We start from the raw sequence: 26,924 nt of genomic DNA, 5'->3' as shown, positions 1-26,924 counted from the left end.
TGGACATACTATAAATAGTTTCCTGATAGTTCTTGTACGGTACTTGATATTGCACTGTTAGATTCTATACTAGAAAATACGTAATGACCCTCGTAACAATTACTAATCTTAAGAATGCATTTTTCTTGGTGTGCTCGTACGGTGTTCAGGTGCCACATAGGTTGATAATACAAAGAGATTCGAAAACTTGTGTATATATTTTCGGATACACGTTAGAAATCGATGGTTTCACTGTTGAGTAATTCAAAACAGACAAAACACCCTGTATACACGTTATTTCAGACTTCACAGTGTATTCTGTAAGAACCTCTGTCTCTTCAAACTCTTTTTCTCTATTAGAGAAAAGGAGGAAAGTAAAAAAAAAAAGAAGAAGAGAACGGAGAGTAACAGGTTCGACTGTTTGCACGGATAATCAGATTACGATGGCCATGTGCTCATCGCGTTCCACCATGAAGACAACGGTTGGCCTTTAGAAATCATCACGGTCGTAATAGGATTGGACTAATTAAAAATCGATATTTACGCTGCGCCTTTTCGTATCACGCGGCTAGAACGACACCCTCGTTTATGGTCCACCGGTCTGTCAAAGTAACGATCCTAATAAACTCTTGCTCGTCGATGTTATCCCTCTGTTGTACCACCATCCAGGAATTTGTTGCTGCGCCACGCTGTAAATTGCAGTTAATTGCCACTATCATTTACCGACGTGAAATACGTTCAACAACCAGAAGAGTTTTTACTTTTTCATGTCCACGAATTTTTTTACTACGTATAATGCTTCGAGTAAATACCTCGTACCTTCTATAAAGACACAATTGATTATTTAAATATTTTTGTGGTTTGTGTAAAATACGTGTTTGTACTAAATATCTGATAATTTTTTGTATATTTTCTTTCCTTCAAGCTTTACCAATATGATCTAAATAGTCGATTCTCATAACAGCGTTAATGAAATTTTAAAATATCTTATATAACACACTCAATATATAACTAAAAATTTCCCACGGTCAGTTATCTAAATATAATACTTTCGTAAGCCAGTGTACACCAAATGTGCCACCTATGTGCCTTGCCTCCTATCTCTTCCACCGAATAGTATCAGAAGATCCCATTGTGAACTCACCAAGTACGCATTCTCGAACAAAATTGAAACCTATCGAACTTCGAATCTTTCCACGACGATTCCACTCGTGTGAACCAGGCCTAAAGCGTAATTTCCACATGTCATCGGCCTCTCTGACCAGTCCTCCGTTCTAGCACAGTCGCGTAGAAGAGAGAGAAGAAAATTAGAAAGAAAAAGAAGAAGAAGAAAAAAATAATCGAACGGAAACTCTGTCCTTTGCCCCTGTGAGAGGCTCGACTGTTCACAACGCTTCGTGATCCTCGACGGGGTCAAAGGTTATCCGGCGGGTTCGTATGCATCCCGCAGCGCGTGCAACGCCAGGGAACGTGACCTTCGATACCTTTCGAAAGATGATTGCATCCGACGAGGATCGTTGAATACACCGGACGACGAAAGTATCGAGCCGATACGATGACAGAGAGGGGAGGAGAAAAAAAAATGGAGAAGAGATGAGAGACTTGTCGTGGGATGACGACGGGGCCACCACGTTGATTGCTTCATCGCGGTCCACGGATCAAACGGATCGGGAATTGAAACGCAGCTTGGCGTTACTTAGATTAGCTTTGTGGGCGCGGAGAAACACAGCGACGCTCGGATAGCCGATGTGATTGGACTCGTTCGCCCGAATTTCGATGAAAATGAGATCTTCGGATTTATTGCGCTTTGCTGGATTTTTCGATAATTATCGGGTCTCCAGTAAACGCGGTCATATTGTTCCAGTTTGTTCGTATCCCTGCAGATATTTTACAAGTGACACTGAGATCTTGTTACTGAAGCAGCCGTGCACGCGTGGTTATCCAAAGCTAAACTAGAACGAAGGAAACATTCTCGAAAATAGAGGAGCAAGGAGAAACGGGAGATTGAAAATGTCTAGGGACATCTGAGTGAAGTGCAGTCTGATAAAGGAAAAATTTCTCAAGTGGAATGTGGCTGAATGTGGTGCGGCAACGTTGACATAACTGCAACGGTGTCAGGTTTTATTTCATTTGGGGTGTCTTGCTAAATGAGAGAGTAGTACAAGTGTATTTTTCTCGAACACGTACTTTCACATTGCAGTGACTATTATAATGAACAGAAGTATGCAAATCGTCACCATAGCTTTTTTTTTTAAGATCAACGATACCCATCGTTTATCGTATTCCATTTCCCCTGTGCTCTTCATTCATACGATAATAAAATTCGGGACATCGTGAATTTCACTGTTCATTTCTTCAGAAATGTTCTGTCTCGTTCATCCCTCGTTTATCCATAGTCTACGAATGTTTATGAAAATTTAAATGTGTTTTCTATGTCTATAAAAAATTTCAACGAACAAAAATAATCGCATAATGGATACATAAAATATCCAAGGTGACACGGACATATCAAAATCTAATATAAAAATCCCCAGTCTAGTCATCAAAGAGCTAAAATTATCAGTAACAACTACGTGTTTGGTCAAATTAGGAAAAAACTAAAAAATGTTACTTACAACTACTTGCAACTATCGCTCTTTAAAATCGCCAACCATTCTTCCTAACTCTTTGCTTCTTCAACACTCTCTGTATGTTTTCCCCCGTTTTACTGTGATACGAGGGTATAAAAGATTCCGATTCGATGTAACACTCCGTAGACACCATAACGTTATACCCTTGGAAGTTTTATTTCCGAAACGTTCTGTATCCTCCGGCATCGTGTTCTATACGTAGTATCTCAAGGCAATCCCGTATCTCCGGTCGTACTCTCTGACACTCCGCAGCACGTTTCTCTGCACTCCGTTACTCTTTGCCAGCCTCCCCGAAACTCCATGTGCTTGTCTGATACTCCGCAGCAGGCTACACTCGTGCAAACTTTCCCATTCCCTCTCTTTCTAACCGTATCGCTTTACACCCTCTTCCCTCATCCCCTTATCACTCGTCTGCAACACTTCGATTTCAACCATTCGCGCAACGTCTCTGTTCATCGATCGCAGCATTCCACGCGCTATTCCGATTCAGAGAACAGAAGGTCGAAAGTTTAGTTTTTATTCTGAGGGATGATGTAGATTTTGGTAGATTTTGATAGAAAGATTTTGATCGATAGCTGCTGTCTTAGGTTCAAAGATCCAAAGAATTGGACTTTTCTTCCCTCCAAGGAAGACTTTTATGCGATAAATAGAAATTTTCGTCCAGATAAGATATAGAGGAACAGTCGTCAAAGAGTACGTGATACAATTTTTTCCTATGCAATTGCTATTATATATGTTGAGAATTGTGGATCTTAGTCGCCGAAATAAATGTGTGGGAACACTAACATTACATGTAGAAATGATATTAAAATAGTTTCAGATTTATTTAATATGTGATTTACAAGATATTCGTAGATACACATTGCACGCGTCTCAGTAGTCTTTCCCATCATACGTACAGTTGCATTCTTCTGTTTTACGAGACGCTGCGCACGCACATACTCCCACACACGCTCATACTCATATATGTGTGCCACTACTACGCAGCTAATCCAGTGTAGCACACAAAATTACACATATCTCAATAACATATTACCCATTTTCAATAAAAAGTTGACATTAATTAATTAATAGATTGTAATTGATTAAAAAAATATCCAACATCAAAATTCCCCGTAATCTACTAAACAGAAAAGTTTAAATATCCCGAAAGACACTATATTCTTCATCTTATCATCGCGACGGTTAATCAAGTGCTAATAAAGATTTGTCATGGAGCAGTAAAAAGTCCAAAAACCAGAACCAAACCCGATTCGGACACATTGATGTCATCAGCAAATTATCTAAGTTACGTAACAAGTTCACCGATACTTTTAATATCTTTGGCCATTCAGTGTCTCGTTTTAACTGTAACGTCTATTTAACACTTCATGACGTTCTTAACCTCTAAAATAATATTACTTATGCAAGTCGTGTCCCACATAGAATTTCATCATCTACGTATATAAAAGTAGTCGACCCATTTACAATAAATAAATAATGAATTCATTGTCAATAAAAATTTCGATAATAAATAAACGTATTCGAAGAAGATTTGAGAAGCAAAAATTCCTAAATACTACTTGATGGAAGAGTTTTAAACAGCCAACTAGGAAATTAGGGTTGGTGCACGAGGTCGTGGAGCCAAGTGCGATTAACCGGCTTCACGCTTCTCCGCACTGCGGTTCAGGTCGTCTGAGAGTGACAAAGAGAGAAAGGATCCCTTTACGCCGTCTTCTTTCGTCTTCTCCACGCCTCCAGCTGCAGGGGTTGGAAGGTTATCTGAGAGAACGTGGTACATACAACACGTACGCCGACCCCTGAAATTGTCCCCAGGGACGCGTGACCTTCGACTTCCGGCGGAAATTAAGGAAAACTCCGTTGCAGTTTCTAAATGCCGCCTAATTGTCCGACATAAATTTCGCACGCGGTGCTCGCCACTGTTCGAACCAAAGGTAATGGCTCAAACTTGTTTCATGGTTGCTCGTTAAGGGAAATTAGAGTTCGAATATTTCTGCTCTTTTTTATTTTCTCGATTGTTAACAAGTTGAGCCGAATTTTTTAATATTTTTCCTCGATCGAAATATATAATAATTAATTTTAATGGAAATATAATAAGTATATTACAGCGAAAGATTTGATTTTTGCGAAATATATTCCATGTTTGAGTTGGTCTAATTAAAAATAAAACTGTTGAGAATCTCGACGTTGATTTTTTAAATTCTGCACTTGAGGCAACGTCATTATTATACGATTTTATATTCTGTAATTATCATATAATTTTAAAATAACGAGATAACGGGTTGGAGAAAAATCGAGTGAAATTACATCCTTCGCGAAGTTTAATCGCAGAAGGTGGATGAATAATTGCAATTAGAACTTCATTACGTGACCGTTTAAAATTGAAGGAATCTTCGAAACGGGCTACTCGTTAACAAAATATCCTAACCACGATGTACGAAATATTTCAAAGTTTCCCGCGCTTACCATTTATTAGGAGATCTCGTAATTTCGGTCGTTTCGTGAAACGTTTCTTTATGCTTGTCAGTAGGAAACGGCAAAAGTTTGTTACCAAGTTTTTAATGAAAGTATTACTATTAATATTACACGCGAATCAAATTAAATTTGTATTCATCTTTCTCGTTTTACGTTTCTTCTTCAACCGACTAACCAAAAGCGATGAAAAACAATTAGCTCGGAAATTTTACAATCGACCTATAGTTAAACCATCATTAAAAGAATAAAATATCGATATCACGCTGGAATAATAATCGGCGTATCTCGTGAGATTACAGTCGACATGGTTACGATCGCGAACAGGGATGCACAAGGTCTTATTTAACATGGTGAAGCAATTTCTCACGAGGCACAGTCGCAACGGAATAATAATTCGCAAAAATGAGCGACGTTTCTCGTTGACTCTGTGTTGATAGTCAGCTTCGAATTTCAATCTCTCTGTCACTTTTTCTCGTTTTAGCCGCTCTCTCGTCGTCTCGCGCGGTACATTCGTAATAACTTTCGCAAAATTACGTTTGACTCGAGATTTCGTCGTTTCCCGGAGCTTGTTCTCATCGCGAGCAAAGATTTGCCTCGTGGTAATTCCGACCTATCCTTTAAGTGGCTGGCATTAAGAAACGGAGACTCACTCGCTCTGAGAGATGGCTGCTATTTTAGGAATGGAGATTGAGGCATGAACGGACGGAGCAGAATTTTAGAAGCGAAAAGACCGTTTAGTTTCATAAATTTGGATCCTAGGATTTTACTTGATTTGAAAATTTTATGTTTCCGCCCTAGGTTCTGTTTCAAACTCTTAGCCGTAAGATCCAGTCTGAATTCCAATTTAAGATAATAAAAGTTCCAATTTAGAAACAACGTTCGCGACATTACCGTTTTTCTCTGCCTTTCGATTCGCGTTAATTATCGTGGCTTGTGGATGCAATTTAATTCAAAGTGGAGTTCGAGTTATGAAATTGTGTTGCTGGCGCGAACACGAGTTCCAAAATTGAGTTCTATTCTTGAAAGCAAATTGGAATTATAAGATTGAGTTCCAAAAACAACTTCGATTTCAAAATTAGATCCGAATTGAAAATATGAATTCCAGTTCGAAAACTGTACTCCGAGAACAACTTTAACTTCCACGAATCGATTGATCGCGTGGAAAACAAATTCAATGAATCAAAAAAAAAAAAAAAAAAAGAAAAGAGAGAGAGAGAAAAAAAGGGAAAGAGGGAGAAATAATGGAAAATGCATTCGAATGATTTTCGATGCGAGAGAAGATGAAACGTGCTTTCGAAAATGCGATTGCGATCGACGAGCTGAAACGATCCAGGCGCGATTGGAACAACGTATCGTTTTTTATACCGCTGCTGAATGGTTAATGTGACTAAATTGGGTCTGTTGCACCCGCGAAACGACTTTTATTGCTGTGCGTTAGCATATGGTCGGCAGCATTTCGATGTAACGGTGAAATGCAAATTACTTGATTTTTCTATGCAGCGTATTCGATCGGTGAACGATAGATGACTGCTATCCGATCGATAAAGTACCAAATAGCATGCGTTAAATGGGGAAAGGAAAATCCGTGCCAGTGGTGGGAATGATACGATTTTAGTCGACTCACAATCAATGTAAAAAATTTAGAACAAAAGGGGTGTCAATACTATGTAACAAGATACGAAATACATCGAAGGATTTACAGCGTAATTTTATTCCAGAAGAGAATTTTTATTAAATCAGGAACAATTTACCGAGAGAAATTTTAAAAACAAACAAAAATAGGTTTAGAAATAAATAAATATAATCCGGTGGCAAGACACGTGCTACTGTTAAAAATATGTAAGCACTTGTTTATTGTTTTATAAAATGTTGTTCAGTTATTGCTGTTATACCAATACCATAAATAGACGATTCGCGTTATGGAAATTCACAATTTAACGAAAAATTATCAGATAATTCTGGAGATATAAAAATAACAATAGCTAAGAAGAAGAAAAAGACGTTCAATCCATTTCTCAACGAAGAAGTGAAAATTTATCGTGTAATGTAATCGACCAAAGTACATTATCAAGATGTGACACTGAATGATATTCTCGGTGCATTGTATTCTGTTGAAAACAAAAGACTACGATTTATATGCAACGATGCTTTTACATATAATATATAATACGTAATATCACAACATAGCATAATATTCGTACATCACACAGATGACATTTAGTATATTATACTTGATATGTGCTAATTATATTTACCAATTTCATTCAACAATTCTACAGATTATTACACTCGATGGATAGTGATGCCACGCATCGAAATCCCTGTGTGACTGCGGAGTGACGGATTACCGTGTTTAATATCCTCCCTGATCCTGTTCAGCGGAATTCCTATTAAACTTTGAACCTATCAATAACAGTGTTCGGCAGATCTATGTAGGTACTTACAAATAGCGATATACGAAAATACTGTACTATAGATTAACATGATAAGTTACACGTATGTAGTTTAAGATCACGGAATCGGAAATACACTCGTATTACAGCAGGTTCGAGTAACGATAAATATATTTTGAAATATTACGATCATTTGCCACGGTACTTAACGCTTCCTGTGTCTTTCTCTATGTATTGTATCTGAGTATTTACACGCGGTTGATAACAATTGATAGTACATTGCTTACAAATTTACTAGATACAAGTATTTTTAGTGACTTAGCTAAAATTGTATTTTTCGTTTATATATTTCAAATGTATTTATCGAATCACTTTGGATATGAAGTAAAATCGATCGATGTTAAACGAAACGATTTAGATGAAATTACGGGAACGACGCGGAGTAAATAACGCGAGGAGAAAATGATAGATGAATAGAATGAACGTATGGCGAGGAACTATACAGAAGAGATCAAATGACACGGCTTAATAAATAGACAAACAAACAAACAGGAATCGCAATGAACGAACCGACTCATTCGTATTGGCGTATAGCGATCCGTGTTACGCAAACATAGAAAATTCGACCAGCCTTTTGATCGTACTCTCCTCTCTCTCTCTCTTTCGTCGTTCATGCAATTGATCGGAATCGTTTGTAAGTTTACAAGTCAATAGAACCGAGCATTACACGTGGGTTCGCATTGAAACGTATATAATAAGCAGAATTGGCGGCGGTTTGAGTGCGATGATCGTTAACGTCGAATTGCGATCATCGTTATATCAGAACCCTGTGCACATTCGCTGCATAAATATCACGATCTGTGTGTCGTTGATTCGATAAAACTGCCACTACGGCAGAAGCCTCGGTTAATGGGCATAATAACCTATGGATCCATAGTTCAATAAAACCACAGCTGTGTGAAAGCGCCATGGGTAATGTACACGGTTAATCTGTAGGCCCCATAGTTCAGCAGGATCGCTGTGTTACATGGACTCAACGCGTTGCAAGTCCGGCAATATACATATATGTATAGCTCCGCTGTGTAATAGACACGCTGACGTTCGCGTTTGCAGAAGAAACACTGTCACGTTCCCACGTATTTAATACATGGACCGCAGACCTGACCTGTTGGTCGACTGGTCAGCGTAGTTTGTTTCTGTGTACACAGTTTGCACCTACGTCATATGTACATAGTTGTGACTTGTATGTTTTAGTTCCTCAAAGTAAACAGTTTGAACGAGAAATAACGAGATCGCCGACGTATTCGTTCAAATGGTAATCATATTTGGAAAATCGTTCATTTTGTCCAAGATGAGTTTCCTTGATGCGAGTGTACCGCTGAGAATTGTTAATCGACGAATTAGTAGATTTTTGCAGATATACAGTGGCTGCAAAATGCATTTGTACTCCGCTGTATTTATCGTGTATCTAGCAGCTATATTCCAATGAATTACGTGCATTAAATTTCGTGTCATTTAATAAGAGTCTCGCATGGGTTAAAAGTTTTGCTGTGATTTCGCACGATTGATTTTCTCCATTCACGCTGAGACACGAACTTCTACGTTACTATATTCCCCTAGTACGAAGAAATCGCGTGGATCTTTGTTACGGTGTCGGATAAAGGAAAGTTGAGAAAGTAAGTAATACGAACAGAAGGCAACATAATTCTAGAAAATGGGATTACAACTGACGAGGACAGTGAATGGAGCAGGTGATTGTTACTAACGTGGTAAGGAAATAGCGAGACGAATTTTTTAGTAACTGCGTGTACCGAACAGTATCTCTATTGAAAATTTACATAAATAAAATGATACTGAAAATGACTTTGAAAATGACTGAAAATACGAACAATGTAACTTCGCTACAACACGTGTTAGCTCTTTGCGTCCCGATAATAATTCTTACGGTACGATCAACTTGATCTCGACAGAAAAAGCTATTCAGAAATATCTCGACGATTTCTCTTTGTTTTCGTCCAATCGAAGTTTCTCTTTGATTTCGTCCACTTGATTTCCTCCAATCTTCGCTGAATCGCAAACTTCTGAATTACTAAATTCCTCAGGTATAAAGGCGTCGCGTTGATCCGACAAAGAAACGAGCTCGTGAGTCAGGTGTCGCGATTCTTATCATTTAAGTCCGGGCGGTAATTCCTCATAATTAGAAGGTCGACGTGCACGGGTGGTTGTAGAAAATCAGGAAGGAAGCAAAGGAACCGACACGGCGGTGAGATAAGGCGTGGGACGACGAACGAGCGGAGGCAACTGCAATTTCGCGGTACACGTGCTCTCTACTCCATCGTGTTGGATCGATACACACCGGGTGAACCGAAGATACTGATCTCCACAGCTCGAGAAACTTTTTCTCCTCGTACGGGTTGATTCCTGACTAGCTTTTAGGCGATTACCGACCCGTGAACGATATTACGAGGTGACTATGCCTTACATTTTTCCATTTCATCTCGGAATTTTCTTCTGCTCCTTCCTAAATCTTTTGTTTTCTTACTCCGTTCTTTGTGTCTCTCGAATTCTCCTTATTAGAATTGAATGAAGCTAGATGTTATTGTTGTCTTTTAAATATCGTGGATATTCTGTAGTATAGATATTCTATACTTTGTGTCCTAAATATTTTAAGCATTCTGCTACCTGAATATTCCAGATGTCCTTGGTATTCTACGTTCTACATATTTTAAATTGTAGGTTAAGTGTATCCTAGATGTGCGTGTTTCGAGTATTTTATATCCAAAAATTTCTCTAAGAATTTTCGATGAAATTTCATGTCGTGGATACCCTAGATAATTCAAATTACCCTGAATATTTTAGAAATATTTTACCCATCACCGTATTCCAAGTATTTCTCAAATAAAACTGTATATTTTAAACGAGTGTACTCAAGATGAGTCTAATTGCAGTGAATACTTTATAAACGTTACATCTACATTCTACTGTATTTATAGATAAAAGTTTATATTCGTTGTAAATATTCAACAAATATTTTACCCACATTCTTCTTCAATTTTTTCTATACGCTTCGAATAAAATCTACAAATACCAAATACTACGAGTAATCTGAATCTTGAATATCAAGAATAATTTATATTTTCTTCCATCGCGTTTCTTCCACCCTGAAAACATTAGACTCTCAGTCTTGACTAATCTCAGAACATTTCAGCACCGTTTTCGAGTCTCCGAAGCTGTTTCGAAATTACCGAGACACTTAAAATACTCATTCTCATTCGCTCATTTCGAATATAATCCAGCTTAACGCGAGACGTGTCCGCGTCGGACCAGAAATTTCGAGAGAACAGAGGCCGAGGGCACCTCGATAAAACGAAAGAACCAGCGCGCTGGTTAAAACGCGAATTTTCTAATGAAACAACGTCGCCTTTGCGCGCCTTACGAGGCCGCACGGACTTAGCTAAGACAATACATACTCCACCGCAGGAAAAATTCATAGACATTTTCAGACGAACGCTCGTCCTTACTGCGTTTTAAACGCTGCTAGCTTACCTCAAGAGGCTGACTTTATCGTAAGCCAGGAAGCTTCTCTTCTCTCTCCTTCTCTTCTCCTCCTTTCCCATTTTTTCCTTTCTACCTTTTTTCTCTAGCTTTCTGTTTCTCTCGTTCTTCGCTCTGAATCGTGGCACGCGTGTCTGCTCGCCATAATATCGCGCAAAGAGATTCGTTAGACGGTTTTCGAGTGTCTTTATGATTGTACTTCTTATAGTTTTGCGGCTTGGATTAGGTGTTCCGTTCTCTGGTTGGAAGTTTCCGGCTCTACTCCCCCGCTGAGTTCTTCCGGCGCACGTTTTATCGATGATCGTTTGCGGGGTTGTTAATTGCGCAATATATCTGCACGATGTTTTCCAAGGGGTGGTTCTTGGAATAAGGCACTTTAGTGTAACCATCGTTTGTGATTATTCTCTCTTATTCTGTCATATTTCGAACATACTTCAACACGCACTTCACATACACGCATATATACAGGGAAAGGGGGTGATTCTACGCGAAAAAAGAAGTCGAAAATATAGAATAACAATTTTTTTTTATTTTTATTTCTTTTTTTAATTTTTCCATCGAGACAATGATCTACAGTGAGATCCGTTATAACGAGACGTGATAAAGTGTACGTGTACCGAGCGGAAATTCAAAGTCGATTTTCTCGAAAACAAAGCCTCAAACGAAAAATTTTTATTCTATATTTTCGACTTCCTTTTCGCGTAGAATCACTTCCTTTCCGCTTGTACCACCAGTTACCAACCACCCTGTATATAATAACGTAAATTCGTAGAGTAAATGAGACGATGGATTCTGGAAAATCGAGTTTCTTTTGGGAATAATTCAATTAAATACAATAACAGTTAATAACAAATCTACTACAAATTTTACCTGGAAAATCAAGAGTCGATTTTCTAAATCCTAAATTACCGTTCTTCTCTCGTGATCTATTCAGCAAATGACTGCTGGTAAAACAAAGGAAAAGTAAAAACGTCGGTTGGCGGGTAGTTTGAATTCTATAGAATTTACATAAATATACGAGTTCAGAGCAAGTATTCCACAAAATTAAAGGGTCACTAAGTTCTGATGGAAAAATCGTCTATTTACGAACTATCGTGTAGCTTGGCGAGGAAAAATCGCGAAGAAGCGGCGGTCTACCTGAATTCATTATAGAAGGTGAAGCCTGCCTATCTCGCATCCTTAAACTGGCTTTTACAATATTGATCGAAGTATAACACTAACACTAACTCTTTATACTGGGCGAAATTTCTCCTTTGATGCCAGCAGCAAAGTATCTTGATAAAAAATGCACCGGTACTTTTTCACGTATAGAAAATATTTGACAACGACAATATTTCTCATTTGAGAAATGAAAAAAAAAAAAAAAATTGCAAGTTATAGCGCGCATACAGAACGCGGCACGTTTTGTGTAATTGACAAAAATATGAATTATTCTGTCGGATGCATTTTTTATGACAGGCTCGTATGGACGCGTCGTTGTTAATTTTTCTGATTGTAGCAAGGTAAATAAAATATTTGAAAACGAGATACGCAAATATAGTAATTACTTTACGCAGAGTAGGCGGAGGGGGAGTTGCAAAAATTGCGACTGTATGTTGATAAGGGAATTTATCGTTCATCGCGCAAAACTGATATGTTTTTTTTTCGAGGATAAATGCGTTACTCTATCGAGTCCAGCATCGTCTATTATTTCTCCGGACGAATAATTAAAGCGCGTTTTTCAGTTACCAATGGTAATTAACGAAAACTTCAAACCGTGACAAAAACAGCGGAAAATAATGACGCGGTGTGCGTGCTCGTGTGCCCATAATCCCAGTGAGCCATGAAAAATACCTGCTATACGAGAAACGCGCATCATCGCGTTTTATTATCCTTCTTGTACGCACGAAGAATTGCGTAATATTACTCTTTTCTGCGATTATGAGTGCCTCTGGATTTTGTAGATTCGTACTTACGGCAATCTGAAATTGCGTAAGAATGTGGATAATTGTTCTATTAACAAATTTTCCAATTGCGCTATAAATTCATTGGATGGGAAACATCACAAAATTAATCACATCTATCTAATCGCAAAAGAAGAATCGAACAAGTGTAACACATTTACAACACATTTGCTAATTGAATGCCCAAAGTTTCAAAACGAAAGGCAACAGCGCAACATTCCAAGCAACCTCAAGACGATGCTACGTAAAAAGGAAGAAGTAAAACGGCTCTTACAGTTTTTAAAAGACACAAACTTCTTCCAACTAATCTAACCGCAGAGAAATAATGGTACTCGCGTATATAATCAAGTGTATAAATATACCTAATACAATCCGAATATCGTACATATTTATAGCCAAACAACACCGTACTAATGTAATATAATATTCTATAAGTTCATGGAATACAATTGTAGTCGCTAATAATCCTTGCAAGTGTAGGTACCGCTGTAAATAAATATATTGAAAACGAATATTTTGTTATTGTATCTACTGATAATTAGCGGGAAATTTTGAGAAATTGTAACTTATTTGTTCAGGTTGACTGATAGAGGAAGGAGAGGATGAATTTGTAATAGAAAAATATATTGAAATAAATATAGGTATAAGTACAGGTATAGTGTATGTTGATTCAGATCCTCACTTTTACAGTGTTACAATACAACAGAGGAAAGGGAGCACGTTCATATATTTATAGCAAAAAAACAGTACCAGAAAGTTAACCTTGGTGTGTAGCCCCAGCTGAAAGCTACAAGAAACAACAATGGAGATGTACTTGTAGCTCTTTTGTTTCTAGATCTTCTAATCCGAAGCAATATTTATATTCAAGGGCACAATAATATGGATCTCTCCTTATTTTGAATTTTTCACCAAATTCTATTCTCTTCGTAACAGCGGTTCCAGGTCAGGGATATACAAAAGGAAAGGTGTATAGCTTTTCTTGAAGTAATTACTTTAACATTATTAACCAGAAATATTTACGTAAAAATTTTGGACTACTAAGCAACAAAACATCGAGTATGAAAAAATTAATTTCATTCACTAAATATGTGTTCGCTCTACCTCGACTGTTAGAATCAAACGAATCGAGCTATGTATTTGAACTGTAATTTTTAACATTCGTGTTAATAATTTCGATTCGTTTTCAAATATTTACCTTCACTCTTCACTCCCGTTTATACTACGAGAAAAAGAAACGGAAGAGATTTAAGAAAAGACGAACGAACGGAGTAACATTATAGAATCCATATACAAATACGCGATTTGTCGAACGTATTTCACTCACGCGCGTGGAATCACTGCGTTTCCCTGTTCTCGATTCAATATTTCCCTCGCCTTCGTGCCGATTTCTCCTCCATACCTGCTCCAACCTTTTCCCTATCCCCTGTGTTTCTTCCGTACTGTCACCCTTTCCTCAGTTTCTCTCTCTCTCTCTCTCTCTCTCTTCTTTTACACTGCGTAGAACAGGATGCAGACGAGCTGGCCGAAGAATTCGTCGCACGTCGTGCCGCAGACAGGCTGCGAGGCTTTTCAGAAACGCATTTGCACATGACGAGCAGTCGGCGAGGCAACAGAGAGACGACAAGGGAACCGGCCAGGTGGTTTGATAGAGAAAACGAGACGACACGCGAGAGCAAGAACGAGGGCGAACAGATCAACGGTGTCTGTCATCGAACAGACGTCATGGAGATGGCGAAGAGGGTGGAGAACGTTTTCCTTACGCATCGCCGACAACCGAGCACTTTCAATCTGGGATTTTTTATTGGAGCCTTCGTTCTTGCATAGAAACGAGGACAAATTTTCATACGATATCCCTTCACATTTGTTTTGGTGTTTGTTAAATAGTAAAACTGTATTGCGTTCTTTTTTTTTTTTTATTAAAATCTCTTAACAAACAATTTTTCATGATATAAAGGGATTGCAGCAGTAAGGGAGACAGCATTCTATGTTTAGATTATAATACTTTTAAATTCGACGAGATATTTACAGAAAGAGAAACAAAGTTACTTAATTTTTCTAATTAATTAAAATTCCTAATCGAAATTCCGTTGTCAAAATTACAAATCAGTCTTAAAATCTCAAGAAATAGGTGAAACAGAAACAGGACAAAGATTCGCTTGCTATAATATGTTTACTTTTAATTGAACTGAACTCTAACTCTGCTGAACTGTAGTAAATCTGTTTCCCTAAATCTGAAAGCGGAGAACATTGTCCTGTCGTTCTGACTATTGCAGAAAATCTGTCACGAAGCAGATTGAATTATAACTTTTGCCGAAAAGTAGTACTTTTGTTGGCCTTAATTTTTATGAAATTTAGTTTTCTTTGGCGGAGAAGAAAATTAAGAATGGTTGGGGAAAAAAAGAAGCGAATTCATTAGGAATTATCTCATCTTTGTTCTCTTTTCATTTAATTAGAGCGGTAAAATGGAGAAGATTTTTGATTCTTTTTGGGAGTTGGGAACGAAGCCCGGGTAAATGAGAAACTACGACCAAAAGGGTAATGAGCACGACGAACGTGATAAAGCGCGGCAAATTCGGCGAATATCGAGTGCACACGCGATCTTAAACGACAAATGCAGGAAATTACGGGCAAGCAATGTGTGAACGCTGGGAAAAATAATGAGAACGCAAATACGATGCGTCGAATCGAACTAAATCATTAGAATTGGGAAAACACGGGCCATTGTAAATATTTAATTGGCAATTTATCTACCGGTGTCTCGTTTGTTATTTAGGTAATTACGTACAGACAATAAACACAGGAAATAGTAATATAAATGGATAAATGATTTTCAACAAACAACAATATTTAATGCCTTCTAGACTTTATTTATTCTTAATTATGTTACACGAATTCTGGAAAGCTAACATCAAGGGACATCGAGTTTGCAGAGAAATAAAGTCGAACTAAACGCAATTACGTTATCGAACGAACTCAATTATTCGATATCACAAAGAAACTTATATAGAGTGAGATTTCACTCATGGTAGTCTTTGAAGGTTACATTTAACCTAAACTTCGTAGTGAAAGATGTTAAAAACAGACGATTCTCGTTGCAACCAAGGAAATTACAAAAATCAGTACGACCATTAAATAAAAGAAAGGGGAAAACTCTCGAAAACAATACAAAATACATACAAGAGAGTCCTTACAGTGGAAGCGAAGCAATGTAACTCGTACAAAAATGAAAGAAATACCTGAGAAACAGAAAAAAAAAAGGATGCAGAAGGCAACCGTTGGAGGAAAGAAGGGAAATTGAACAGAAAATCAAAGGAAACGTAGCAGGGAAACTTCATAAAGCGAACGAGTTTAAAGGGAACGAAACTCGAAAGGATACATTATATGATTGAAAGGAAAAAAAAAATAGATAGAAAACAAAGTAAGAACTGCTGGGAAGCAACATGAACAAAAGTAGTCGGATGAACAACCAAGCGGAAAACAATGATCACTCGAAACGGAAGATAAAGGAGCAAGCCAAAGACGTCCGAGAAGATAATCGAAAAGTGAAGGGATGAAAGGATGGCGACGCTGTGGATTACGAGACAAAGAAAAATGAAGGATTCGCAAGATAGTTCCTGGGAATAATGGTAGAAAATTTTATGGAATCGCTAGGCGTAATTGCAGGCATGCGCAGCTGAGGAAGCTGGTGGAATTATTAAAAGGGAGAAAGATGGAGCGAAAGGAAGGAAAGAGCCGAGAGATTAATGCTGTCACGTGAAAAGCTGTCAGAAATCGCGATGGCGGACGTGAATCGAACTTTCCTTACTCGCTGTTCTCACAGGAACAGTATTATTCTGTGGAGAACGTAATTTTACTGTGAAAATCCTGCGTTTCTTCGTCGCTCTACCGTCTCGTTCTGTCATGAATTAATATGATTCTATGTGGTTCGCCAATGTTCTTAAAGATTCTTTTCTTTCCTTTGCAGATCCTCGACGAGTATCAAAGAACATTTATTCAAACTATCGTGGATTAATCAAGAACGGAAATTAAACAGGTAAGTGTGACGTTCATGTTGTGTTTTATTAGATCTAGGATTTGTTTAAGGATATTCAAAAGAAGAATCGTTATTATCGGTTCTTCTTCATATGGTTTATCTATTGATGAAGTACATTGCTTTGTCGATAACAAGTTCAATAATGATTTTGCTGTTTTACATAATCTTTTACTTAGAAGTGCTGGTTCTTTTGTTTTAAGGATTTTTCAATACGTAAAATAGATGTTGACGTGGGTTATTGTTAAATATACAAAATTCTCTGGAGCCAAAAATTACACGAAACAAAAGAAGAATCAGAGATTGACGTCATTAGGTGCATGCTTGCAACGATTTCAAATATTTCGTTAAAGAGGGAAAGACTATAACACATTTTCTACGTCGAGATATGTTATTCATTTTTCTCGAACACATCAAAAGCCAATAATGCAACAAGCAAATATCTGAAACCCGAATTTAGTCACATTATAATATAACATATAACAGTAGACAATTCCCTAAGAAATATTCAACAGGTATATCTTGCTACTAGCCGAAACGAAATTTATCGAATTTATCGAATTTATCGAAACGAAAAGGGATCTCAAAAATTGAGAAATGAAGTCATATTTTGAAAATTATATTTTAGAAAATAAAACACGTAGGAACAAATTTTTCTCTTGCTACTGTGACTCTTTTATCGTCCATTAAATCCGTTTTCATTTAAAGATCGAATGGCTATGTCTCGTTATTTGTTCGCGAATGATTCTACGAAAATACAGTAAATCCAATTTAATGAAGAGAGTGGCAAAGAGAGGACCGTGAAATCTCGATTCACCGGTTATTTGTTTGTTCATAAAAGCGCTCGATCTACGAATATCTCGATCAATCCATTCCCTCCATCGGCTTATTTGTCCCTTGAATCTGGAAGAACGTTGATTTGTTTGCCTCGCGATACCCAAGAGCTTTGGTCCCACGACGAAAAATAAATTTCTCCCATGGTCCGCCGATAATCAGATTAATTAGCTGAGGAACAATTTTGTGCGTTTGTACGACGAGGCTGATCGCATTGTTCTCGAAATCTTCTCGCTTTGGTACTTGAAATTATTACCATTTTATTTATCTTTAATATATCATCAACGAGATCCTATAATATAAATCAGACGTTTGATATCAGTATTGTTAATTATTATTTTAATTAAAAGGAATTATTTACATTGAACTTATAAAATATTTGAGAATTAAATGAATTAAAATTCTTTTAAACGTGGTTGTTTGAAGAAATTCTCTGTCGAATGTGAAAAAGGAAATAATCGAGATTTCCATTTCTTTGTTGAAACGGATTAATAACAGAGATAAAATGAAACGTTCTCGGAGCTTATTATACAGTTAAAATGTCCGATGGATTTAAAGAAAATTTATGGAACGTAAAACCAACCCTTCTATATATACGCATAGCCAGGAATGTATAGAAGTAATTTTTGCATTTCTATCAGAATCAAATTAATTTTTTTCCCTTTTATTTTCTGCAATTTTCTTAGCTCGCAAATATTTTCCCAAGTTGTGTATGCAATTTATTCGAGGAGTACCGAAAATAAGTGAAGTAAAAATTGAAAATAAACGAAATAAGGACGCAAAACGTAGACTGGAAACGAGGGATGGGCAAGCAATCATCTCTAAAGTCTTGCTACTTCGTTTTAGTTTCTTCGGAGCGGTTAAAACCACGATACGATTCCCAAAGGTCTTTACAGCAAAGTTGCAATCCCTTTTTGGACGCGAATTCGGCATGATGTATCGGCAAGACCTCCACAAGGATGTATTATTCATCGACGCAGCCATCTATCTCGTCATTTTATCTTCTTCCGTTTGATCCTTCCTTCTTATTTTTGCGATCGAACATGTTGGAACTTCGATAGCCCTGCTTTGCATTTATGAGTCCCGTTCCTGCCGGAGTTTCAGCGATTGATGCGATTTTAGCGACCTCGCGGAGGAACCAGGGGACGATTTTTCCTTACAAGTTATTCCGATCGTGTGTCTCGTTATTTTAGCCTCACGGATGACTTGATAAATCGAAGAATGTCAGTAAAATTCATATTTGTTAAAATTACTTGTTATTATAATAATTTGAAAATAATTTGAAGGAAGAAAGAGAGAGAGAGAGAGAGAGAGATGTGGGGAGGGATCAGATTTGGTTGTCGTTTTTTTCAAGAGAATTAAGATTAGGGAACTTACTAAACTGCAAATTTTGATTTCCTAATTTTTTTGGATTTTTGCTCGAGATATAGATGACGTTTTAACAATTTCAATTTTCCACCGATATAATAATTTTAATTCTCGAATAGTCATGCCAGGTTATTTGTTATTATAATTCGATATGCGCTCGTATGAACGTACTAGCAGTTTCAATTTTCCCCCACCCTTGGAATTTTTATTTTAGATTTTTTCATGCTTTGCATAAATCTGTTTCGTTTAAAATACAGAATGCATACGTATCATAACCTCCCAATTTTTAATTTTTTTAGCACCTAACCCTAACCTACCGCAACCTAACGAAACCTAATTTTTGCCTACCTACTTACAGAAAAACGATTCATTATACAAGATACACGATATACTCTCAAAATGCCAAGAGAAAAGCACGGAGATCGCCTGCAAATAACAATAATTACTTCATATTCCATCGAAACTATCCTAATTTCTATCTTGTGCGTGAATTTTTCGTATTGTCCCTCTCACCTCCAAACTGTTCTCTTTTAATCGACTAATATTCCGACCACAAAACGCCCATGAATATCCATCGTTCCGTAGAGCACAGATTGCGAATATTTTAATAAGAACTTCGAGGGTTGGAGAACGAAAAGGCCGCGTTATTAGAAAAAGAAATCGAGAAAGAAGAAGGAAAAGAGAGACTATGTGGCGAAAGATTATTTTGGATATTCTGTCGTGGCTTTATAAGCCGCTGCTGTGGGATAAGGGCAAAAGAGGCTGATATTAAAGCTTCCTATTCCGCGGATCTTCCTCGTGCAACATTAACCCTAGAAATACCGTGCTCTCTGTGTAGGAATGTTCTTAGCCTAGCTTATTAAATTTCCCCGAGTTTTATATACTGACGTCCGCTTCATTGCTGTTGTAATATCTCGGGTTTCCTTGATTCTTCCCTCGGAATCCATCCGGCCTTTGTAAATCTCGTGATAGATAATGGTAAAATAATAGATGATATAATTCCGAATTATATTTAATTCTTCAATTCTGCAAGTGTAATATAATAGTTTAGAAAATTGAAGAGTTAACATTCTGTCTTAATTATATTTACATTTGCAAACGATTCCTTTTTTTTTCGAAAAAAGAAAAAAGAAAAAAAAAGAAAGAAGAAAATACATGAACATCGTTTCTTTCGAAGAAGAAGAACCCTCTTCCACGACCCTCTTGTACGCATCGACAATTTCACCCTAAGGCAGGACCTTAAACTCCTCTTCTCTCTTTTTATCCATAGAAATCCTTCTTACGTTCTCCCCGTTTTCGTCGAAAATTGCCTCGCTCTCGTGACTTCTCACACAGCTTCTCCATCGAAATCGCAACATCCTGCAGCAAACTGTACGAACGAAGCGAACCAAATTAGATCTAAAGAACGAATGAGAAAAGAAACAAAAGGCAAAAGAAAAATTACCGACACACCGTGCGCTATGCAATTTTGATCTTATTATTCGGTAATATCATCAGTCTGTAAGATATGTAAATATAAACAAGAATTCTTCTGAAACTCGATGGAGGATCGATAAAAATCGTTTGTAGATCAAAGTACAATCGCTTGAAAATTAGCTCACTCAATCGTTATACGTTCTTGTTTGTTAATACTTGTCAAATATGTACCATCTTTCCAATTTAAAAATGTCTTTCTCTCCTTGAAGAGCAATTTTAAAGAAACAGTTTAGATCAGCCCGTAATTTTGATCGTTCGTGATTGGCGATCGCCAATCGATGGTTTACGACCAGATTTCTGATTACATATGTTCCGCGAAAATGTTAAAACTTGCACGTAATCTCTGCTTTCTTTATTGAATCAACAAAATATCTAACGAAACCGAAGGAAGGATAAATCATTTTTACACGACACTCACGAAAAAATGAGGAGATTGTTCTCAGCACCGGTATCATTTACTCAAACGTTACTATGTATGTGGTCAGACAAAGAAATAAATGTTCAAGATATTTTCACTCACCTCAGATCCCCTGATATCGAGTTTCAGGAAAACTGCACATTATGTGTATCTTTTTATCTTTGTCCCGAATCCACATTCAAACGCCGCACTCTGGAACGTGAGAACGTGGCCTACAAACGTGCGAACGTTGCCTGGGAACGTACGAACGTGGCAAACGTAGCCTGTGAATTTTGATTTTCGCCCCAAATCGCTGTTCGAATTCCGTACTTCGCGTCGGCTCAAATTCTGCCACGCGGGAGAAACAGCAAGCGCATAAAGCCAGACCGAGAAACCAGGAATAATCGTGGAAAAACCATAAGTCTCCGAGGGGGCTGCAATGGATTTGATGTAAAGAAAAGAAGGAGAGCAAGAGAGAGACAGACAGACAGACAGATAGATAGAAAATGTTTAAAAATCTCGAAGACGCACGGTTGTTTTTGCGAACGACCAACGTGCCATAAAAAAAGCCAACGTGACACAAAAAGCCATGGTTTTCGCGCAGCTTCCGCTTCGTTCTTTCCACTTATTTTCACCCCTTCATCTCTCGCTTCTTCTACCTTTCGCCTCGCCAAGGGGAAGAAGGAACGCCAGCCTGATAAAAGCGAGCGTCGACACGCGGGAAAACGCGATATGAATTATTATCGAGCGTTTGTGCATGCAGCGGCGAAAGGTTGTCGACTCACCCCTGTTTGTGAAGTATAATTTCGAAGGTTCGCTGACAGGTGGATCGCTGGATTTTTTGCGAGACGCTAGCTGTTTTGCGAGCTCGAGGATCGACTTCGCGAGGAGACTGTTCAACTTTCGAGTATAGTCGATGGGGGGCGAGGGTTGAGAAGTTGATGCTTGAGAGAGAGATGGAGGAAGATGTTTGCTCGAGAAGTTTTGGTTTCGATTGTTTTTTGAGGATATGGCTTTAGGATGAAGTGATTTTTTGTCCTTTGTAGTTTTCCTCCTTCCAAGGGCAGAAACGTTCGTATAATGCTGTTTGTATTTGTCGTATATACAGTGGTAATTGAATAAGATTTTGAATTTACTTTTGTCCCATTTCGTCAATCGTCGTTTGTCTTACGTGACTCGTAGAGACGGAGAAAGGAGAAGGCCAAAGAGGAAAAAAGGAAAGACGTCTGTGTATAAATTGTAATTACTGATGAAAATAAGATTTCGAATTTGCGCAGGACATTTTCACTCGAAATTCTATCAGAACTCGCACAAGTTACAGAAATGAAGAAGGTAAATGGAAGATAATAAAACACTGGAAGGTCCGTGCATAAATTACGGTTACTACTGATCGAAATTAGATCTTAGATTCTACTCGCTAGACTTGGATTTAAAACCCTATCAAACTTTTTATGATTCATGAAGAAACGTTAGACTAACAATTATTTCAGCAGTTCTTTCCTATTATTCTGTACATTCGACATTTACATTCAATGTGCGAGGAACTGAATATTAAAGAAATTCACGCGAGCTTTGAAGAGGAAGGCTGGTCATACTTGCAACTGAACGTGTGTGATAACCGACTGTAGCCATAACTGATACGTTTGACAGACCGATGCCTAATTACCTCAATGCTCGCAGTCCAATTACAAACAGACTACCGGCGGATGCCTGATTGCTTCCGGAGTACTTGATGCTTCACTGCTGTCTGACTGCTAACTGGTTGCAAGTTTGATCGTTCTAAAGGATTTCAAATGACCATTGATCCACCAACGAATCCTCATAACGTTCTTCCGTTTCTTATGTTTTGGTTGGACGAATGATTTCGTATCTCTAATTTCTGTTTCTATACTACAATATAAATAATATCCGGGTATCGTTATTTATTTAACTTTTACAGTGGAAATGAAGAAAAAAGCTGTAAAAGTATCTCAAAATAATTTCCAATATTATCTGTCTTGCTTAATACTCACAAATACATTTGAAAGAAATATAATTGAAATATAAAAATAATCTTTTTCTGGCCTTAAGATGGATTCAATCCCCGAAGAGATTGAGAAGTTTTCATGCGAGTTTTAGTTCAACCCAGACGTTTATACGAATTCAGACAGTCTGTGACTCAGCTGAAAAGTTCAGACTGAAGATGAGACGTGCGTGGCACTGAACGTGTTAATTCGTATCGAACCGTCTGCTACAAATTTAACTTGTCCACGAAAGTTTCGCGAAACGCTCGTACGCGCGCTACAATGCCCGCAAATTCGACTTATCCACAGCTCACGCTTCCGGTAAACGACCTATGCGCCCACCCACGCGTATTTGTTCTGCCGAAACAACAAATTTCACTCGTTTCCCGGAAACGCGTGAAAAAAATAAAGCAAAACAAGCGTAACAAAATTGAAACAACAATAAAAAAAAAATACATAGAAAAATAGAGGATTGGAAAACGAACTGCCGTGCAGATTACAACATAGTAGGTCTGTTAAAAAGCAACGAATTGCTGGCACGTGAAAACACAAATACGAACCCTCACGGAGTCGAATAAAATTAACAAAATAAAAAAAGGGACAACATGAAACGTTTGGATGTTTTCGTATTCACTCGTGAAAAACAAGAGATGAAAAGCAAGTGAATGAATAAAGGAGACTGTGAAACTAAAAACAAAATTTTTTTAAATAAACAGAGAGAGAGAGAGAGAGGATAGATAAACGCTTGAACATTTTCGCGTTGAATCGTGAGAAAAAAAGGCCAGTCGAATAGCGAAAAGATATGGAAACACGAAGTCAAACAAAATTTAGAGAAATAAAAGGGGAAGGATGAAACACGTTTGTAAAATTTTCGCGCTGATTTAATGCGCTTGTAGCCAGAAAGAAAAAAAGGAAAAGAAAGAAACAAAACCGAAGGAAAATAAGAAAAATAAGAAATACGAGGTCAGAAGTTACAATAGACGCGCGTGGCCGAGTGTGAATATCATCCAATAGAAACTGGTCGATTACAAATGGAAAACGACGCGTTACAAATCGCGAAATTAGCATTTCCCCCGGCGCGGCCGTTTCCGATTTTCACGCTGGCGTCCCGAAACGACAATCGGCCGTCGGTTTTGCAATTTCAGCGTGGCTGCAGACTCCGTTTGCGGTAATCCGCAATGGCAGTCCCCGTGATATCGCAATTATGACGCTTCTGAATAAATTAGTCGGCCGTCACGCACGGCTGTACACCGCGTTTAACTCGATACCCGTGGTCCACGTGTCACGCATCCGATACTACGTTAACTCACTTCCGTTTCACGTCCTATGAGAGCTCATCAATTTTTGACACGGTCGAAGAATCGTTCGATGGCTCTGGTCTACGCGGTTCTCTCACAAAGAAGAGTTTTCGTTGTGTGGGTAGAATTGTCCAAGTTTTGATGAAGTATCTGTATGAAATCTGTTGAACTGTCGAGGTCATTTGCCCCATCAGTACTGGCGTAAGATGTGTACTTACACTTTTAAAAGTTTTATTTCTATTTCTTTTCTCCATTTAAAAACATGTTTTTCTTATTCTTCGAAGCACCATAAATATAAATTTCCAATTATGATTTGTATTAAGTGGAATTTTAATGTTCTATAGGACTCAGCAGACTATAGGAGCTCGTAAATTTTTGACACGGTAAAAAAATCGTTCGAATTTTTGTGCAAAATTTTGCAGCCTAACGTTGAGGATAAGATTATTTCGAATAACGTAACAAGGTGACGAATAAATTCGACCTATTTATTATTCATGAATAACAACTTCGACGAACAACTTACGAATAATGAGTTAATTTATTCGTTGGCAAATAATTTGGTAAATAATTTTCTACCAACGCTGGTGTGTAACATTCAAGTCGCAGTATACAGGGTTAAAATATTAAATGCAGACTTTTCTACGGTCTCCTCGTTAATTGAATATGTAATGAATCGAACTGAATAATCCAATTGGTTGTTTTTTCGTGAACAAATTCGATTTATTTATTAATTAGAATATGTAACCTTTTTAACGAAATCGACTACACTTTTGTTTTCTTTTTTTCTTTCAAATGTCACATTAAAAATCTAACTGTAGCGATATAGATCATCCGTAATATCGTACAAGAAAAAACTTTCAACGAGAATTGAAGAGGATATCGATGTTTCCGCACTGGCTTTTAACAAATAAAATAAAATTTTATTTCGTTGTCCACTAAAAAATATGATTATAATTCTTCTCAATTTCTGTTTTTGCCATTGGAAAAAATTGTAATCGCTAGTCTTTCCTATAAATAAAACTACATAAATTTAATTATAGAAAGTTAAAAGTGAATAAAGGTCACGATATATGTCATGTAGAAAGTTCTAAATTTCCCGGAGAATTTATAGTCGATAAACCTGACACGGAAATAAATCGAACGTCAAACGTTGAGAAAAAGGACGTCAACTCTAATTCCGTTTCCATTAGTCTAAATCTAAAAGAGTGCACCATATTCGAGCTCAATCCCTTCTGTTTCAGGCCTTGTCGATATTTTAAATCCACTATTAACTGACACTTTCAACTATACAGAGCGTCCTATTTTAATACAGCGATGTACAGATAATTTGGATCGGAACAATTTAAAAAGTAGAGCAAGTAAAATTGACTGAAAGAAAATAGTTTTCAAAGGTCATTAGATCCAGGAAAGTGTCACAGATATTGTCAGAAATGTTAATTCACCTTATGCTTATTCAGTACACGAAGAGTTTTAACTCTTTCGGGAAGGGGTTTCTTCGTAATAAACGCAATAATGTAATAATACAAACTATGATACACTTAAGCTGGGAAAGTGTCGATTAATCATATTATTTTGACTGAGATGGATGGATTTTATAATTAGTGTTAAAAGCACATATAAGATCGCTCACCACTTTCTTCAACTACATACGTATATTTGGTTCTATAAAATGATACATGTCGGTGGATCAAAAAATTTCTAACACACTGTCAAAAAATACTGATCAAATTTATGGCAAAGCATTTTTCCAATAGTATTATCACTGTCTTATAATCGCATAATCTACGTTTATTTACCTGCGTTATATTAAAATGAGTATATATGTAGGATTTTTTTATTTATTTAGTAATTAGAGTTCCCAATGATTTCTATCCTATTTATATGCTAATTTTATTGATCGATAGATCTATTTAGAATGGATTAAACAGGAAACGATGGTTATTTAACGTGAACTAAATACAGTAATGTGCTATAACTAAGCAACTAAATAGTTAATTCACAACTCTCGTCACTAACGCTCTCTTTCACGCGGACCATTCTTCTCGATAACGTTGACAACACTGACTTATCAACTCACGACTGCCTGTTAATTCATCTTTCTCCCTTAAGTATCCCTTTCTCCTTTTTCATAGTCCCACCACGTACGTGTTCCGCAACCGCCCACGGCCATGGTCACGTAGACCTTTTTTTCCGCGTAACTATTCGATTGAAGGATCAATGACATATTGATGGGCCGCTCGGTCCATTGAAGTTCCCAGACCCATTTGGCCTATCGGCACTTAGGCTTTCTCGCAATATTGTTTATGGTTCACCCGATATTTCTTAGGCTATTTGTTCACGATACTACGTATTGGTCGTCCGAAAAGTTTCTTTCGTTTTATAAGGAAATAATGGATGCACAACAGTTTCCGTTTTATATTATTTTATCGAATTACGTATGCTCCATTTTGTTCTAACAAAATAGAGAGCATAACGTTCGACAGATTAGGTTTAATATTTGTATAAAGATGTGTTGTTGTAAAAGAAAGACACTTTTTGGACAA

The 26,924-nt window shown here is 37.4% G+C and overlaps 1 protein-coding gene and 1 long non-coding RNA gene across 8 annotated transcripts in view; one reads left to right on the top strand and one right to left on the bottom strand.

Annotated features, from left to right (window-relative positions):
* The window catches only part of PH4alphaEFB (prolyl 4-hydroxylase subunit alpha-1), a 223,453-nt gene that overhangs the window by 110,128 nt on the left and 86,401 nt on the right, over positions 1–26,924 (top strand). For 4 of the 7 annotated variants that reach the window (XM_069123713.1, XM_069123711.1, XM_069123712.1 and 1 more), the window contains one exon: positions 16,940–17,008. The exons of the other annotated variants lie outside the window; for them this stretch is intronic. The gene's annotated coding sequence lies outside the window, so the exon portion shown is untranslated. The remainder of the gene's footprint in view (positions 1–16,939; positions 17,009–26,924) is intronic. 7 annotated transcript variants of the gene reach the window in all.
* Positions 576–7,878, bottom strand: LOC138184976 (uncharacterized). Its single transcript, XR_011174486.1, has 3 exons — positions 7,529–7,878; positions 7,340–7,455; positions 576–668 (listed from the first exon to the last, which is right to left on the bottom strand). It is a non-coding gene; the product is annotated as an uncharacterized LOC138184976 (long non-coding RNA).

This window comes from Bombus flavifrons, chromosome 11 (genome assembly GCF_040668555.2).
Source record: "Bombus flavifrons isolate JBK064 chromosome 11, iyBomFlav1_principal, whole genome shotgun sequence".
Taxonomy (NCBI): domain Eukaryota; kingdom Metazoa; phylum Arthropoda; class Insecta; order Hymenoptera; family Apidae; genus Bombus; species Bombus flavifrons.
This window is presented reverse-complemented; position numbering and strand designations above follow the sequence as displayed.